This window comes from Helianthus annuus, chromosome 13, assembly GCF_002127325.2.
Source record: "Helianthus annuus cultivar XRQ/B chromosome 13, HanXRQr2.0-SUNRISE, whole genome shotgun sequence".
Classification (NCBI taxonomy): domain Eukaryota; kingdom Viridiplantae; phylum Streptophyta; class Magnoliopsida; order Asterales; family Asteraceae; genus Helianthus; species Helianthus annuus.
The window spans coordinates 56,044,110-56,060,935 of NC_035445.2; the positions used below are offsets into that span (position 1 = coordinate 56,044,110).

The window sequence follows — 16,826 nt, forward strand, 5'->3', positions numbered from 1 at the left end:
TGCATTTAGGTTGAAAGCTCGTCCTCGAGGTGGTTATTGTTGTTCCTGGTTAAGTTGAGGACACTGAGGACGAAGGTGAGTTGTGTCACCACATTTGTAGCAGGCTCGTGCTGGTTTGGCGTTTTGCTGAGCTGTTGAGCTTGTTGAGCTTGCTGAGCTTGCGGTGTGGGGTTATTTTTGCAGTAGGCGGTGTTATGGCCGAAACGGTTGCAATGGGTACAATGGCGACAGTTGACATTGGTAGGGTGGTGAAAGTTGCAAGTAGCATACTTGGGATGAATCCCAATGTATGGTTTACATTCGTTTGTAGGCGGAACAGGGTTCGGGTTCACAGTTGGTACAATCATGTTGCAACCACGGTTCGATTGCTTTCGCTTCTTACCCTTGCTGCCACTCGACTGTTGGGTAATTTGGTTGGCTTGCTTGGATGAAACACGGTTTGCAGCTTGCTTATCGCAAGTGCGATTGTTGTTCAGGGAAGCGGCCAAACAGTACTCGGCTTTGATATTATCGAGTATGGCTGCCTCGATAGCATCACGCATTACGAAGGGTAACCCATTGATGTATTTCCTTATCTTGCGGTCGGTGGTTATAACGAGGTGGGGAACAACGAAACTTAGCTGTTTGAAACGGGTATGGGACATGTTGTTTTAAGTAATTGATAAATATGATTGTTATGGAAACTTCTAGAAAATTTGTTTCGCTCAGTGCCACGCCCCAATGTTTCCGCCATCGGTTGGGGTGTGACAGATTGGTATCAGAGCCATAACTATAGGGAATTAGGCAAGACTCGACCTAGTCTAGGTCGATGTCTTAGAGACCTAGTCTATAGTTAGGACCCAATAGACCGACTCGTGCCTATCCAGTAGTGATTATGTGTGAGCTTACTGCTATTCTTCGCCATTCTCGCCTACGCTACACTATCACTACACTCAAATTTTCAATTATGAATAAGCGATTAAGTCGAGATTAGGTGTGAAAACCGCAAACTCTCGATTAAATTGCTTGTTGATCTGTATTTATCTATAAAACGCGAGAATTCGCATTAAACTAGGAGTGAAATCCATACTTTAGCATGGATTTTCGTCTCTATTTTATTAAAATAAGAAAGAAGTTGGTAAGCCAGGGGTGAAACCCTAACCTTAACGACTTATTCTTGGTTTTCCAAAACTCTCACCAAAGTCTCGACGGACTACAACGACCTAAAGTCACTTAACGACTAAAGGGATGCGTGCCCAACGCCCAAGAATCGAGGCAGAGACCCGGTCCTGAAAGTCAAAAGGTGTATGACAAGTCCTTGAGAATAGTCGAATCACTTTGGGTAGTCGATGTCTAATAGTCGCAGACAATCTATTTCTCGATTTTAAGTGTTTCGATTCTGAGCCCGCAACTGCTGACTCTGATGATTCGTCGATTTTATATGTTTTTATATGTATTTACCTGTTTATGTGTTTAAATTTTGGAGAATTACTCGATTTTTTTGCTTTCACTTCGATCAACACGCACGACTCGCACTGCAATTCTACCTCAAAACGCTGACAAATCGCTAAATTATGGAAGACCTTATACTATGTTACACGCTCAAACTCGCTATACTAATCGCTATACTAAACGCGATCGCTATATTCGAACAACCGCAGGCTTTGAATGATAGGTTTCTGTATTCTGACTGCCTCTGTGACTACATGTGTATGTGTTTCTGTGTTTCTGTACCCTACGTGCTTATGTGTTTATGTGCTTACGTGTCTCTATGTGAATCTGTGATTACGTGATTATATGCTTACATGTTTGAACATGTTCCTAAGTTTTAGTAGTAGACGGGTGAGGTGAGATTCGATTATGATGTGTCTGAGACCTATGACGATGTCTGTTGCAGACGATGTCAATCGGACCATCATCAGGACCCCGTCACCCACGACTCACTCGCCAAGAACAACGGGACAAACGCCTTGCTGCCATCCTCGCTAAACAAGTGGCCAAGGTTGTGCCCCAGATCGTGAGTGAAATTTACGAGAACATCAGCAAATCGTTTGAGGAGTCTAGAACCGAAGCTCCTAAAGTGGCTACCAAGACTGCTTTCAACTTCAAGCAGTTCAAGGCTTGTGGTCCAAAGGAATTCAACGGAGAAGATGGCCCAACGACTATGTTTCAATGGTTCGATTCCATCGAAGTCACTCTGCGCCAAAGCGGTTGTACTGAAAATCTCCGTACCCTAAACGCAACCGGCGTCTTCTAGTCCTACGCACTAGACTGGTGGACGACCAAACAAAAAAAACGCAGGAATGATGCAGCTTATGAGCTGACCTGGGAAGAGTTGAAAGCCATCAGGTTGGACGAATTCTGCCTTCCCCATGAACGCCAAAAGCTGGAGGACGAGTTTTAGAATATAAAGCAGAAGGATGGAGACAACGCTGCCGTGACTGCTCGCTTTAAGCAGCTCAGCATCATCTGTCCCAATCAAGTGAAGACGTCAGATATGGCAATCAAGAAGTACATTCGAGCTCTACCGACCGTGTTGCTGATTTTGTGCATGCCGCAAAGACAGCAACAATCGAAGAAACTTATCTGCTTGCTGCTGAGATCAACGACAAGCGGGTAAAAGCTGGTTTTTGGGATAAAGCTTCCAAGTCTCTACATCAAGCTACCATCGCACCGACCGCTGACACCACCGCCGCTCGTTAATCATCAGAGTCCTCACGTTGCAGGAAGAAGAACAACAGCAGCTCCAGCAACAAGAACTGTGCTGTCACCACCACTGCTGCTCCACTCCAAGCCGTACCTGCTCAGCAGCAGTCCCACCACCATTAAGCTCCAACCACTTATGCACCACCTGCAAAGCGTGTGTACACAGGCCCCCACCCTGCATGTCCAACATGCTCCTATCATCACCCGGTGGGTCTCGCCTGTCGTTTCTGCGCCCACTGCAACATGTACGGCCACTTCACTGCTAACTGTTGTACTGGTCCTCGTCAAGCCCCAGCTCAAGCCACTGCTCATCAAGCTCTGCTCCCAGCCCCTCAAGGCCAACACGCGGCTCAAGTACCCGCAATAAACGCCAAAGTCTGCTTCGCATGTGGTGATCCCAACCACTTTGCGAACATGTGCCCGAACAAGGTTGTGAAACAAGAGCCCCAGCAGCAGCAGCTTCACCAAATGCAGCAGCAACAGCAAGCAGCGCGCGCCAGAACCTTAAAAATCAATGCGCGCCAATCCCATGCTGACAACAACGTGGTCAATGGTACGTTCCTTGTGAATGGTATTTACGCTTTGTGTTTGTTTGATACTGGAGCCGATAATTGCTTTATGTCGTTTGAATTCGAGAAGCTTCTTAGTCGTAAGCGCTCCCATCTCCCCTCGACATTCGATGTTGAAGTCGCCACCGGAAGAACTGTCGCCGTTAACTCTGTTCTTCGTGATTGTACTCTTGAGCTCAACAATCACATCTTTCCAATCGACCTTATTCCGATGTAACTCGAAAGTTTTGACGTCATAGTAGGCATGGACTTCCTTCGTGAAAACCATGTTGAAGTTGTGTGCTTCGATAAGATGATTCGATTCTCACTCGCGAATGGTGATTTATTGTGTGTCTATGGCGAAACTGCTTCGAAGGGTCTCAAACTCATGTCATGTGTCCAAGCTAGCAAGTATCTCCGCAAGGAATACAGAGCCTTCTTGGCTAACATTGTAGTAGCAGAGAAGGAAAAGAAAGTGAAGACAGAAGTGAAGGACGTCCCTGTGGTCCGTGAATTTCCTCAGGTATTCCCTGATGATCTTCCTGGACTACCGCCAAGTCGTGATATCGACTTCCGTATCGACCTCATTCCTGGAGCCAACCCTGTTGCCAAAGCTCCTTACCAACTCGCACCGTCCGAAATTCGTGAACTCTCAAACCAACTCCAGGAATTACTTGAGAAAGGCTTCATTCGCCCGAGCACCTCTCCTTGGGGCGCACCAGTCCTCTTCGTTAAAAAGAAGGATGGGTCGTTCAGGATGTGCATCGACTACCGGGAATTGAATAAGCAAACCATCAAGAACTGCTATCCCATGCCTCGCATTGACGATTTGTTTGATCAGCTACAAGGTGCTACATGTTTCTCAAAGATCGATCTACGCTCAGGCTATCACCAGCTACGCATTCAAGAGGAGGATATACCCAAAACCGCTTTTCGTACTCGTTACGGCCACTGTGAGTTCGTTGTTACGCCTTTTGGTTTAACCAACGCACCCGCAGTTTTCATGGATCTGATGAATCGTGTGTGTAAACCATATCTCGACCGTTTCGTCATCGTATTCATCGACGATGTCTTGATCTATTCCAAGTCAAGGGCCGAACACGCGCAACATCTACATTTGGTACTCGCACTACTCCAAGGGAATCGACTCTATGCTAAGTTCTCCAAGTGTGAATTTTGGCTGAAGGAGGTTCAGTTCCTGGGTCACATCATAAATAGTCAAGGTATTCACGTCGATCCCGCGAAGATTGAGGCAGCTAAGAGTTGGATTACACCTAAGAACCCGTCTGAAGTCCGTTCTTTTCTCGGACTAGCGGGCTATTATCGACGAATTATCGAAGGATTCTCAAAGATCGTTGTGCCACTTACCGCTCTCACACATAAAGACAAGCCTTTTGTTTCGGGAACTGAACAAGAGTCTGTTTTCCAAACCCTCAAGCACATGCTTTGCAATGCCCCTGTTCTCACATTGCCCGACGGAAACGATGGTTTCATTGTCTATTGTGATGCTTCCAACCTTGTTCTTGGTTGTGTTCTTATGCAACGGGACAAGGTTATAGCTTATGCATCTCGTCAGCTCAAAATCCATGAGAGGAACTATACAACCCATGATCTCGAGCTAGGCGCGGTTGTTTTTGCATTAAACATTTGGCGACACTACCTGTATGGTACCAAGTGTACGATCTTCACCGATCATATGAGCCTACAACATATCTTTGATCAGAAAGAACTTAATATGCGTCAACGCCGATGGGTAGAACTTCTCAACGATTACGACTGTGAGATTCGTTATCACCCAGGCAAAGCAAATGTCGTTGTCGACGCTCTCAGCAGATGGAGTTATCTGCTCAGCATTCGTAATACTCAAGCCCAACACGATCTCGAAACTCTCATCCGCGAAGCCCAGCATGCCTGTTTTAATGAACGCACTCTGAAGAAGGAGAGAATCTATCACGATGGAGCTCAGCTTGTGAATAAGTCAAATGGGATATTCCATTATCTGGATCGAATTTGGATCCCTAAATGGACCGAACTGCGAAAGATTTTGATGGACGAAGCCCACAAATCCTGGTATTCTATTCATCTCGGCGCCGATAACATGTACCAGGATCTTCGCTACAAGTACTGTTGGCCGGGCATGAAGAGGGATATTGCTCTCTACATTGGGAAGTGCCTGACTTGTGCAAGGGTCAAGGCTGAACATCAAAGGCCCTCTGGCTTACTCGAGCAACCCCCAATCCCTATGTAGAAGTGGGAGAGTATAGCTATGGACTTCATAACAAAGCTTCCACACACGTCATCAGGTCACGACAGCATTTGGGTTGTTGTTGATCGTTTAACCAAATCTGCTCACTTTTTGACAATACGGGAAGACTACAAGGTAGAACGATTAGCCCGAATCTACACCAACGAGATCATTTGTAATCATGGAACGCCTCGTGACATCATCTCTGACCGTGACGCTCGGGTTATCTCGCGACTGTGGGAAACGTTTCAAGTTGCTCTCGGTACTACGCTTAATCTGAGTACCGCATTCCACCCTCAAACCGACGGCCAGACTGAAAGAACGATCCGTACTCTTGAAGACATGCTCTGTTCGTGTGTCATAGATTTCGGTGGTAATTGGGATACTTACATGCCGTTAGTCGAATTCTCGTATAACAACAGTTATCATTCCAGCATTCAGATGGCACCATTCGAGGCTTTATACGGAAGGAGATGTCGATCGCCTATTATATGGCACGAGATCGGTCACTCGCAATTAACCGGTCCTGAGCTATTGCAAGAAACGACTGACAAAGTCCTCCAAATTCGAGACAGCTTGTTGAAAGCTCGAAGTCGACAGAAAAGTTACGCCGATAGACGATGCAAGCCCCTTGAATTTGATTTTGGCGACTACGTACTCCTAAAGGTATCACCTTGGAAGGGTGTGGTCAGATTCGGCAAGAAATGGAAACTAGCGCCTCGATATGTTGGACCTTTTAAGATTCTGGAAAGGATCGGAAAAGTCGCCTACAGACTCGAACTACCGGAGGAACTTAGTAATGTCCACCCGACTTTCCATGTGTCAAACCTCCGAAAGTGCGTGGCTGAGCATGACGTAATTGTACCTCTCGATGACCTCCAAATAAATGAAACACTACACTTCGTGGAGAAGCCCGTCGAAATCATGGATCGCCAAACCAAGCAGCTCAGACGCTCGCGCATTCCTATTGTGAAAGTCCGATGGGAAGGCAAACGAGGCGCAGAGTTCACTTAGGAACTCGAAAGCGACATGAGGGCGAAGCACCCGCAGTTGTTTGTACAGCTTCGGCCTAATTTCGGGACGAAATTCCCTCAACTAGGGGAGGTTGTAACACCCCTGTGTTTCGAAAGTCAAAGTCAAAGTCAAAGTCAAAGTCAAGATTGAAGTCAAAGGAAGAAAAGATTTTTAATTGCAATCTGTCTCTCCTGGCTCAATTCCTGTTTTGACTTCTTTGACCATAGTTAGTCTATGTTACGTTTTACGTTAGTTGTATCATGTGGAGTAATTAATTAAAATCGCAATAATTGGCGAATATTTATCGCTACGAATCGCTTTACGACTGTGAATAATAGGAAGTAACAATGCGATAAAGTCAACTAAACGCTAATCGATCTAAACTAGTCAACATCGCGCTCGCAACTCGAACTACGCAATTGATTATTGTTATACGTGTGTGTGTGCCTTATGTGTTACTTGTGCATGTTTATTTACGTTATGTGTGGCAATCAATCGAAACGCAATCGAACTCAATCGCAATCGAACTCAATCGCTAAACGAATACGAAATAAGGATGATTGTATGTAGATATAGTATGATAATTGGTGGAGAAGAGATAGTGCGAGATATGAGTAGTTGGGATTAAAAGTAATTTTACTAGGAAACTCTATCGCATTGCAATGCTCGCAAATCGAAATCGAAACAGCAAAACTCGTGGCACCAAACACTCGAACCAGGTGACTGATCGATCAGGTGACCAGCCGATCGACTAGCCGTCCGCTCGGACTGCCGTCCGATCGGATAGGCTGTCCGATCGAGCTGCCTGGCCGATCGACCAGCCCTTTCCTCTTTTGGAAATCTATAAATACCCCTGTCACTTTCATCCTTTCTACTTTTGGAAACTCTCTGACCGACCAGCTCGTGCTCCTCACCTTTTCTTCGATTTATCTCGATTCCGGTAAGATCTCATCCTAAATCTTGTACTTTCTTGATCTACACGCACTTCTACACCTTTCTATCTTTTGAATCTTAACTCTTAACCGTGAAATCACCAAGATTCAAGGTGCTCTAGGATGATATCATCATGTGTTCTTGAAGAACTTCATGTTTTGGCCTCAATCCACCAAGAACAACTTAGATCTAACCGATTTCCACATAAACAAACAAGGATCTCTCGTAGATCTAAACATATTCACAAAGAAAAGGATTAAAAGACGGTTTTCCAACTTTCTTTCAACTCTTTTACACTCAATGCACTCAAAACCGGTGGAATCGGAGCTTGTGCTGACATACTACTCATTCTTGTGGTTGTGTGGCTCAAGATCTAGATTCTATCCACGAGGTTCACCGACTTCGGGTTAAACATGGAACACCGTCACGAAAAGTTAACTGACCGGATTTGGGTAGTTCCTGTCCGATCAGGAGCACCAAGTAATGACGAGGTTACTGTTGTTTTGCACGTTGTCACAACACCTCGATAAAAACGACAAACAATCAAACAACCAAGGGTAAGACGAACAGGACGACCAGGACGAGGTGCCGTCCGAAATCACATTAAACACACTACGCAATATTTTAAAAGCTAACCGTTACCGCATGTTATACGTGACTTAATGAATGCTTGTTTGTTATGTTTACACATAGAATGCTGTCTACCTGCCTTAACGACGATAGTACTATAATTTGGACTCAGCACCAGTTCACACGGGGGTTGTTAAGGACAATTATTTGCATGGATTAAAGTGGTGATCATGTATTACGAACTGCATCGGGAAGTCAACCCGCAGTCATTGGTATCGATAGGTTCATGTCGATAACTAGCATGCTTCGTTTTCCTCTATGTACGTGCTGGTTATGCGTAAACTATTTCGAACTCTATATGCTATTATCAAACTTGTATGCTTGCCTTTACACTATGTGTATTGACTTTATTTTAACGTATGTGACAGGTGTTTAGGATGCTTATCTGCTAGGAAAGCGAGGCTAGAATAAGGTCCTAGAGGCCAACAAATAGTTGTCTGTACAAATGAAATCTGAGTTGTCGGAACAGAACTATTTGCCTAGATTTTGTCTGTAATAATTGTACTATCTTTTATGACATGGTATGGGACATGTTGTTTTAAGTAATTGATAAATATGATTGTTATGGAAACTTCTGGACAATCTGTTTCGCTCAGTGCCACGCCCCGATGTTTCCGCCATCGGTTGGGGTGTGATATAGAGCGTGTACAAGTTAACAAAGATTCAAATTCTAAGGACATAAAGCTTTTGTCCACACCAGTATCAAATAGTATCGAAGTATAAAGGTGGTTAACAAGAAACATACCATTAACGACGTCATTGTCATTGTGCGCGTGATTTGCATTTAGGTTGAAAGCTCGTCCTCGAGGTGGTTATTGTTGTTCCTGGTTAAGTTGAGGATACTGAGGACGAAGGTGAGTTGTGTCACCACATTTGTAGCAGGCTCGTGCTGGTTTGGCGTTTTGTTGAGCTGTTGAGCTTGTTGAGCTTGCTGAGCTTGCGGTGTGGGTTTATTTTTGCAGTAGGCGGTGTTATGGCCGAAACGGTTGCAATGGGTACAATGGCGACAGTTGACATTGGTAGGGTGGTGAAAGTTGCAAGTAGCACACTTGGGATGAATCCCAGTGTATGGTTTGCATTCGTTTGTTGGCGAAACAGGGTTTGGGTTCACAGTTGGTACAATCGTGTCGCAACCACGGTTTGATTGCTTTCGCTTCTTACCCTTGCTGCCACTCGACTGTTGGGTAATTTGGTTGGCTTGCTTGGATGAAACACGGTTTGCAGCTTGCATATCGCAAGTGCGATTGTTGTTCAGGGAAGCGGCCAAACAGTACTCGGCTTTAATATTATCGAGTCTGGCTGCCTCGATAGCATCACGCATTACGAAGGGTAACCCATTGATGTATTTCCTTATCTTGCGGTCGGTGGTTATAACGAGGTGGGGAACAACAAAACTAAGCTGTTTGAAACGAGTAGTATAGGCTAGGTTATCGTCGCCAATTTGCTTTAAAGCCCAAAATTCTTTTTCCAACCTTTGTTGCTCATGCGGAGGGCAAAATTCTTCCATCATTAGTGTCTTAACTTCTTCCCAAGGCAAGGCATAAGCAACTTCATTAGAACGAATGTTCCTTTTGTTTGTCCACCATTCGAGAGCTCGGGCTTGGAATACCCCAGTCGCACTACGCGTTTTGAGCTCTTCGGGACACTCACTGTTGATGAACGTGACTTCTATGCTGTCAAACCACTCAAGCATAGTGGTCACCCCATCGTTACCAGTGAATGGTTTGGGGTTGCAAGACGAAAAGTGCTTGAAGTTGAACGACACAGGCTTACGTGCTTCAACCTTAAACTCGACGGAGGAGTTTGGAGTACCAGAAGCTTGAATCTCAGTGACGATCTTTGGAACGATACGAGCGATCTGATTGGCCATGAATGCCATCATTTTCTTTTGAGAGCTGGTCTTTGACTTCTTAGTCGAGTTGAAGAGATGAGAAGACATCTAAGATTCAAAAGAACGAATAGGTGAGACTTGATTATAATGTTTGTTTAAGAAAAATCGTTTTCATGAAATGAATCACATAGCATAAGAGTGTTCAAATTGATTCACATAGCATAAAAGGTTCCAACGTTTCATATAGCATAATCATGAATTCCACATAGCACAACAATGAATAATGAAAGCATCATAAATTTAGTTTGTTCACGAGAGATTATTATTGTTTTTGATTGCGATAAACATGCGAATTATGTAACGGTTTTGAAATGAACGAAGTTTCAAGTATAAAATCACATATAAATTGAGATAACATAAAAGAGAGGCTCATAAAACATTGGATTGTTTCGGGTAGAGAAACGTTGACTATTCCAAAGTGTGTCAAAAGTCCTTTTGAATAAGAGAAAATCGTGCTTTGGCCTATAGGTAAGATACTCTCGTCGAGAAGAGATTAACGATATCTTACCCTTCCAGTTACTGCATGTCTCTAATTGATTGAAACAATTGGGACTTCAGCGAGACTGAAAATCGAGGAATGGGACTTAATCGACAAGATGCGGGTTTCACCCCTAACTTGAAGATTTCGTACCCTAATGTGGTTGGTACTTGTCGGGTCAAAATATAATTTCGACACTTTGATGAGGATCCACTAGAGTTTGAAATGGAAATTACCATTAAGATGTGGATTTCACTCCTAGCTTAATGGTGAATTTCATGCAAAAATAGAATCGAACGGAATGAGATTCGTTTACCAAACTGTGGGTTTCACGCCTATTTTGGTAAATTCGTCTCGTTTTTGTTACGAGTGTCTTCAAGTCTTCAAAAGTGTATTGTGTTAGCCTTAGGAAAGGCATGTAAGTTTAATAGACCAAAGAAGAAGAAATAAGAAGCAAATAAGGTAGAATGCATGAAGTTTTAAACGAAAAATAAGAATCAAGTTCCTAAAACTATAGACTAGGGCAAAGCATTCCTACTTTTCCAAATTCCCTATAGTTATGGCTCTGATACCAATCTGTCACACCCCAACCGATGGCGGAAACATCGGGATGAGACGAAAACGAGATTGCAAGAGACTTCATAACACTATGTGACAATATAGATTAAATTTAAATTTCATTGCAAAACTAATTGTCATACAAGATTCAAATAAAAAGAACAACATTGTCTCAAAAACAAACATAACATCAAAATAGTAAATTAATCTAGGTGTGTATCTAGTCCACCTAAATCTTGTTTCAGCTTGTAACATCATCTCATCAATCAACCTGCAACATGTATTAAAATATATCAACAAAAAGTTGGCGAGTATACAAGTTTTGTTACATAGCATAATATAGAATAAAAATTGTTTAAAGTCTCATATCCAACATGAATCACAATATGCAAGTTTACAAGCATGCCGAAACGGTATACTATATGTTCAAACCCAAGAATCCAACGCGTTAATATATCCTATCCCAAAGAATAATGGGAGGTTAACATGTTTAACTTAACAAAACCCCAAGTTTCGTGGGCGGTGCGTTAATCCTATAGCGCTATAATTGTTAAGGTAGGCTAGCAAAGTTAATGAAGCATATAATCGACACAAATAGTTTACATTAGCATACAAGGCTAACAAGCATCATATAGTTTCATGTTAAGCATGGATAGAGTTTAAAATAGTTTCATGTGAAGTGTAATTTTGTATAACATACATGTTGCACGCAAAAGTGATAAAAGGAAAACAGGATCGAGTATACTCACGGTTTTTCAAGCTTTCCTACTTGATATTCCAGCGAGAGTTGGTTGTTTAGAGTGGAGCACCTTGTCCTTCTACACGAAGAAATATAGGTGTGTGGGTATTGAGAGTTTAACGGAAGATTATAGATTCGGAGTTTTAAATAACATAAAAAATAAACATATGAAAATAATCATCTAGAACCCATGACACTTGTTCTTGACACTATGAAACTCTTAGAGTTTAAATGTATTCATGGAACAAGGTTCCATTAGAATCGTCACAAGTTATCAAGGACTAAGATGATGTAACCTACTTTCTTGACATATGACCATTTATTCATCATCGAGAGTTTGGTTTTATTGAATGTATTATATAAGTTATATGGATATTAATATGTCATATTGGTCAAGCATGAGGTAGAGGGATGAATCCCCCATTTAGGAACTTCCTTAGAATTCATACAAATCATGCATGAGGTAGGAAGAACAAGTCTTCCATTTAGGCACCTCTTTGTTCACCACTACACTTGTTGTTATAAACAACAAGGAGGGTCATGAACTTACAAGTAATAAAGGAATAAGAACAACTAATCTATGGGAAAACATTAAAAATTGTGTGGATTTTCAAGTAGGATAGCCCAAGCTAATTCTAAATCACAAAATCATCAAGCTTTAAGCTTGAACATTACTTGTGGGTAAAAACCCTAACCAAAACAGAAAATTTGTGAGGTTTTATCCTCTGATTTCACATGTCTCAACCTTTTTTTTTAAGCCCAACTAACCATAGATGTGGTTATGAGCACAAGGACATAGGTTTGAGATGAGATAACTCAAGTTTAAGCAAACTAACAAGTTTAAATCAAAAACAGAAAGTTTCAGCCCACTTTGGAGCCTTTTGGTGACATTCCAGACCTTGGTTTTCCATGAAAAACCTGTGAAAAATTTCCTAAGGTCAATCCAAGTGAGTAGGAAAAAGAATCAAAGCAAAAGACTTTGTAATGAGTGAGATATGCTCACTTGAAGAACTTGATATGAATCTGATTACACTTCTGATTAACAGCAGCTTTGTGACTGATTTGAGAGTGTTTAGAATGAGTTGCAAAGTGGAAAATGTGAGGATTATACTTGGGTTTTATAGGGGAGTGTTGGGGTAGGTTGTAGTTGAGCATTTAAGACAAGAAACAAGTTCAAAACTTAAACACAAAATCGCGCCCAAAAACAAGTCTGATCAACATGTTCTCAAACTGGGCCACTCTCGCGAGCCGCGAAGACACCACTAGGCCGGGTCGCGGGCTGCCAGAGAGTGTGGGTTGGGCTGATTTTTTATTATTGTCCATTTTAGTCCCTAACCTTTCATAAAATGTTGTTTTAAGTTGTATTTAGGGTATTTTTGGTACAAGAATCATATTTAAAGGTTCTAGATGTAATTATATCATAAACCACTTATAAAATAAGCATAAACAAGTATATTGTCGAGATTTAGCGTCGAATATGTGTGAATTGAGCGTATAAATCACAAGTTTGCAAGTTTGACATATTTAGCACAAAGTATGAAATAAGTGTCGTATGAATGATATTTTTAAATGTATGAACATGTATAAGGCGTATATGACATAAATGTAACGAAAACACGAATTTCATTATGATTCAAGTCTCGGATTTTACATCGATTACAACAAAAGAACGAATACAAGAGTACAACGTTTCCAAAAATAGAATTACGAGCAAGGGTTTCCATATTTAGAAAGTACGAAAAAGCAGGGCGTTACAGCGGGTACATCGCAAACATCGAATGGATTAGTCAAAGCGTTGTGTGATGCGTTTAACATATGAAAACGCGTATTTCGGTGTATCCAATTGACCTCAATGTAACATATATAAGCATTGTGGTTGGATCCAAACGTAAAGTAAATCGAATTTACGTTGTACACTCATAACATATTATATGTGACCTGATTCATACATAGAAAACGTAACGGATATAAAAGAAAAACTAACACATGCAGTCAAAGGGATTAATTTGAGTTTTTTTAATGGAAAAAAACCACAATTGGACTCCACTCGGTTCGGAACAAAATTTATGAAACGTACATAAAATAAGCACAAAAACGTATGATATTTCGTTTCCCTAAAAAGTTTACGTTTGTTGCTCGCTCATAAGCGATTAACTTCATCTTGGTACAACAATAGTAACATCACTCGTTATGGTATGCGATAAAAGAAATATTGATTTTAAATACTTTTTTTTTCAAACACGATAGTCTTTTTTGGTTCACAAAATAGTGTTAAACATTTTAGTTATTTATTTAATTTTTATATAAGTCGACTACAAACGTCTTTTTCGATATGTTTGAAAATATAAGATGATATATCTTTTATGAAAAATTATGAAATATAACACGACGTATCTTTTCCGTAATAGATCATCAAAATTAAAATATAACATAATATATCCTTTTATTTATTTTTGACAGCCATCATTATATATTTATATATTTCAAAAATTGGTGTGACATGAAAAAACCATATCAACACAGTGATACTAAAATAAAAAGTTAAAAAAATATCTCAAAGCTTCATTTTAAAGTAATTAATACATACCCAATTAAAAAGATGCCAAAGATTGAAAATCAAAAAAGAAATACATAAAAGATATGTCTTCACCAAGTGATGTAAGAATTTAGCCAAGCATGGCCTTTGTTTGACAAAGATTCGTACTATCAATCATGGATCCCGAGACTACACACACACTCTAAAATATGGAAAATGGATGATGGTGGTGGATGATGGTGTTGTAGTGGTGGTGGAATGGTGGCAAGTGAGAGAGAAGTGGTTTGCCAAGGGATGGTTTGAAGTGGAACCAAGCACTTCTATTTATAGCTGAAATCAGAAGCTCCACCACGGCCTGTGCCCGCCTGGCACGACCCCGTGGTCATTTCTCTCCTTCTTTCTCATTAACTGTTTGTCAGATCTTGTACTAACACGACCCCGTGTGTCAACGGCAAGGCCCGTGGCCAAAGTCCTTGCTGTACTATCGCTGATTATGAAAATCTTTGAGTTGACCACGCCCCGTGTTGGCTTAGCACGACCCCGTGTCGACTGCCAGTTTTGTCTTTTGCAGTTGTCTTTTCTTCTGCACAGCATCCACCTTCGGACACGGCCCGTGTCTGGTGGACACGACCCCGTATCAAGTCTTCTGTTCTTGCTATTTTGTGGTTTGGATGTGAATCGGGGCTTGGCGAGTTGCGTCAATTCCTTCTTCTTTACATTTATGTTGGTTTTTGCTGTATTTTTATTCCTTTTGCACATTTAAGCTCTTTTAACCCTGGAAATTAAAAAGGAACGAAAACACAAGCTTTTTCCAATATTAGTACTAGAAAAGGGTTGCTTTTACATCATATTTGATATAATTTATATGTTGTATTTTAATCACATCATGACCCATTTGGGTAATTCTCCCATTATTTACTTAACCAACTATTTGATGATGTTTTTATCAAAAACAACAAGTCAATTTAACAAATGGGTCAATCTAAAACCTATTCCCACTAGTTTATCTTCGTTTAAACAAACTATGTTATTACTTGCAATTTATTCAAAGTTCCCATCATTTTGTTCATTTAGGCATTTCATCTAATACCTTGTAGGCATGGACATTATTCCACCATTTTAACCCCTTTATCCATGGATTCATAACACCCACTTATCTAATTCCAATCATTCATATTCTTAAACCATTTCTTTAGAGTTTGTTCATCATTCCAAGTGAAATTCATGATCTAAAATCTAAATTAACACCAAATATAATAAGATGGTTAAATCAACAATGACACTAGATTTTTGTTTCTAAGCATGAATTCAACTATCGAATATTTCCAGTTTCCACTACTCAATTAAGGTTGATTCCTCAAAACCCACCAAAAATTTCAACCAAGAAGGTTCAAGAAATGAAATGGATACTTACTTGATGCTTAAAAGATGATAAATATCATACATGCAATTTTTGGAATTTCTCCTTCCACTTCTTCCTTGGCTTCTCACGACACACGCACACATCCTAGATGTGTGTGTCGCCATTTCCATCCCCACATGTAGATTTCTATTATTTTTTTTATATACAAATGTTCTATTTTGACCCCTCAATCTTTATAAATCAATCATTTTAATCTCAATATGCATATCTTTTCAAATGACATCTTTGGTCCCCCCAAGTCTTAACCTTTTAGATATTCCTTAAATATTATTTAATAGTATTCCAAATATTTCACCATTGCGATCTTATTTAAGGATTAAACATTTACGTTTAACATGTATTTTAAACACAAAAACCGGGATGCTACAAGAAGGGGATTAATTGTGGAGAACAACTATTTGTTGACATATTAAAAGATATTAATTGTTTGTTAAGTAAATAAATTTGCGAAAATAAGTGGGTTCACTTAAAGAGTTAAATGAATACTAATTTATTATCTGGATAATAAATTAAAAGGTTATTATTATTGACAATAAAATAAAGTCGAAGTGTTTGACTAGTTGTTTTATTTGGCGGTGAACAATAGTTATTTGACAGAAACGATGATTAATTAGTAATGGATAATAATTAAAGAGTTAGTTTTATTATGTGAAAATAAAACAAAGTCAAAAGGTTGACTAATAATAACTAATTAGTCAATGGCTAATTACTTGTAGAGAAAGTCTATTGTGAATGGACCAAAGTGTAATTAAAGGTTCTTTAAATAAGAGCTTATACTGTTTTGGTCAAAAATCAGACAAGGATAATGCAACCAAACTCTCTGTTACAGGGTATGATGCTTGAATTGGTAAACAACAATGAGGATCACTCAGAAATGAATTGCACAAGTGACACAAAGATTTATACGAGGAAAAAGCCCTTGATCAATGAATGATCTCCGACATAAAAAACCTCGGGTGATGGAAACTACCGATCACCAACTCAAATTAAACAATAATTCCTTTACAACTTCGGATGATAGCGAGCTAGGTACAAGGATCACTATAGTGTATCGTGTAGAAATGTATGAAAATTGCTAAGTGTTTTGCTGTAAACTGATGAGTGCAGTTGTACGAATGTGTGTAGCCAAAATTAGCCAAGTGTTCT

At 40.5% G+C, this 16,826-nt stretch overlaps 1 long non-coding RNA gene across 1 annotated transcript; it reads right to left on the minus strand.

The window, feature by feature from the left end:
* Positions 1 to 14,262: 14,262 nt before the first annotated feature.
* Positions 14,263 to 15,809, minus strand: LOC110902675. Its single transcript, XR_002571321.2, has 2 exons — positions 15,672 to 15,809; positions 14,263 to 15,032 (listed from the first exon to the last, which is right to left on the minus strand). It is a non-coding gene; the product is annotated as an uncharacterized LOC110902675 (long non-coding RNA).
* Positions 15,810 to 16,826: the final 1,017 nt, after the last annotated feature.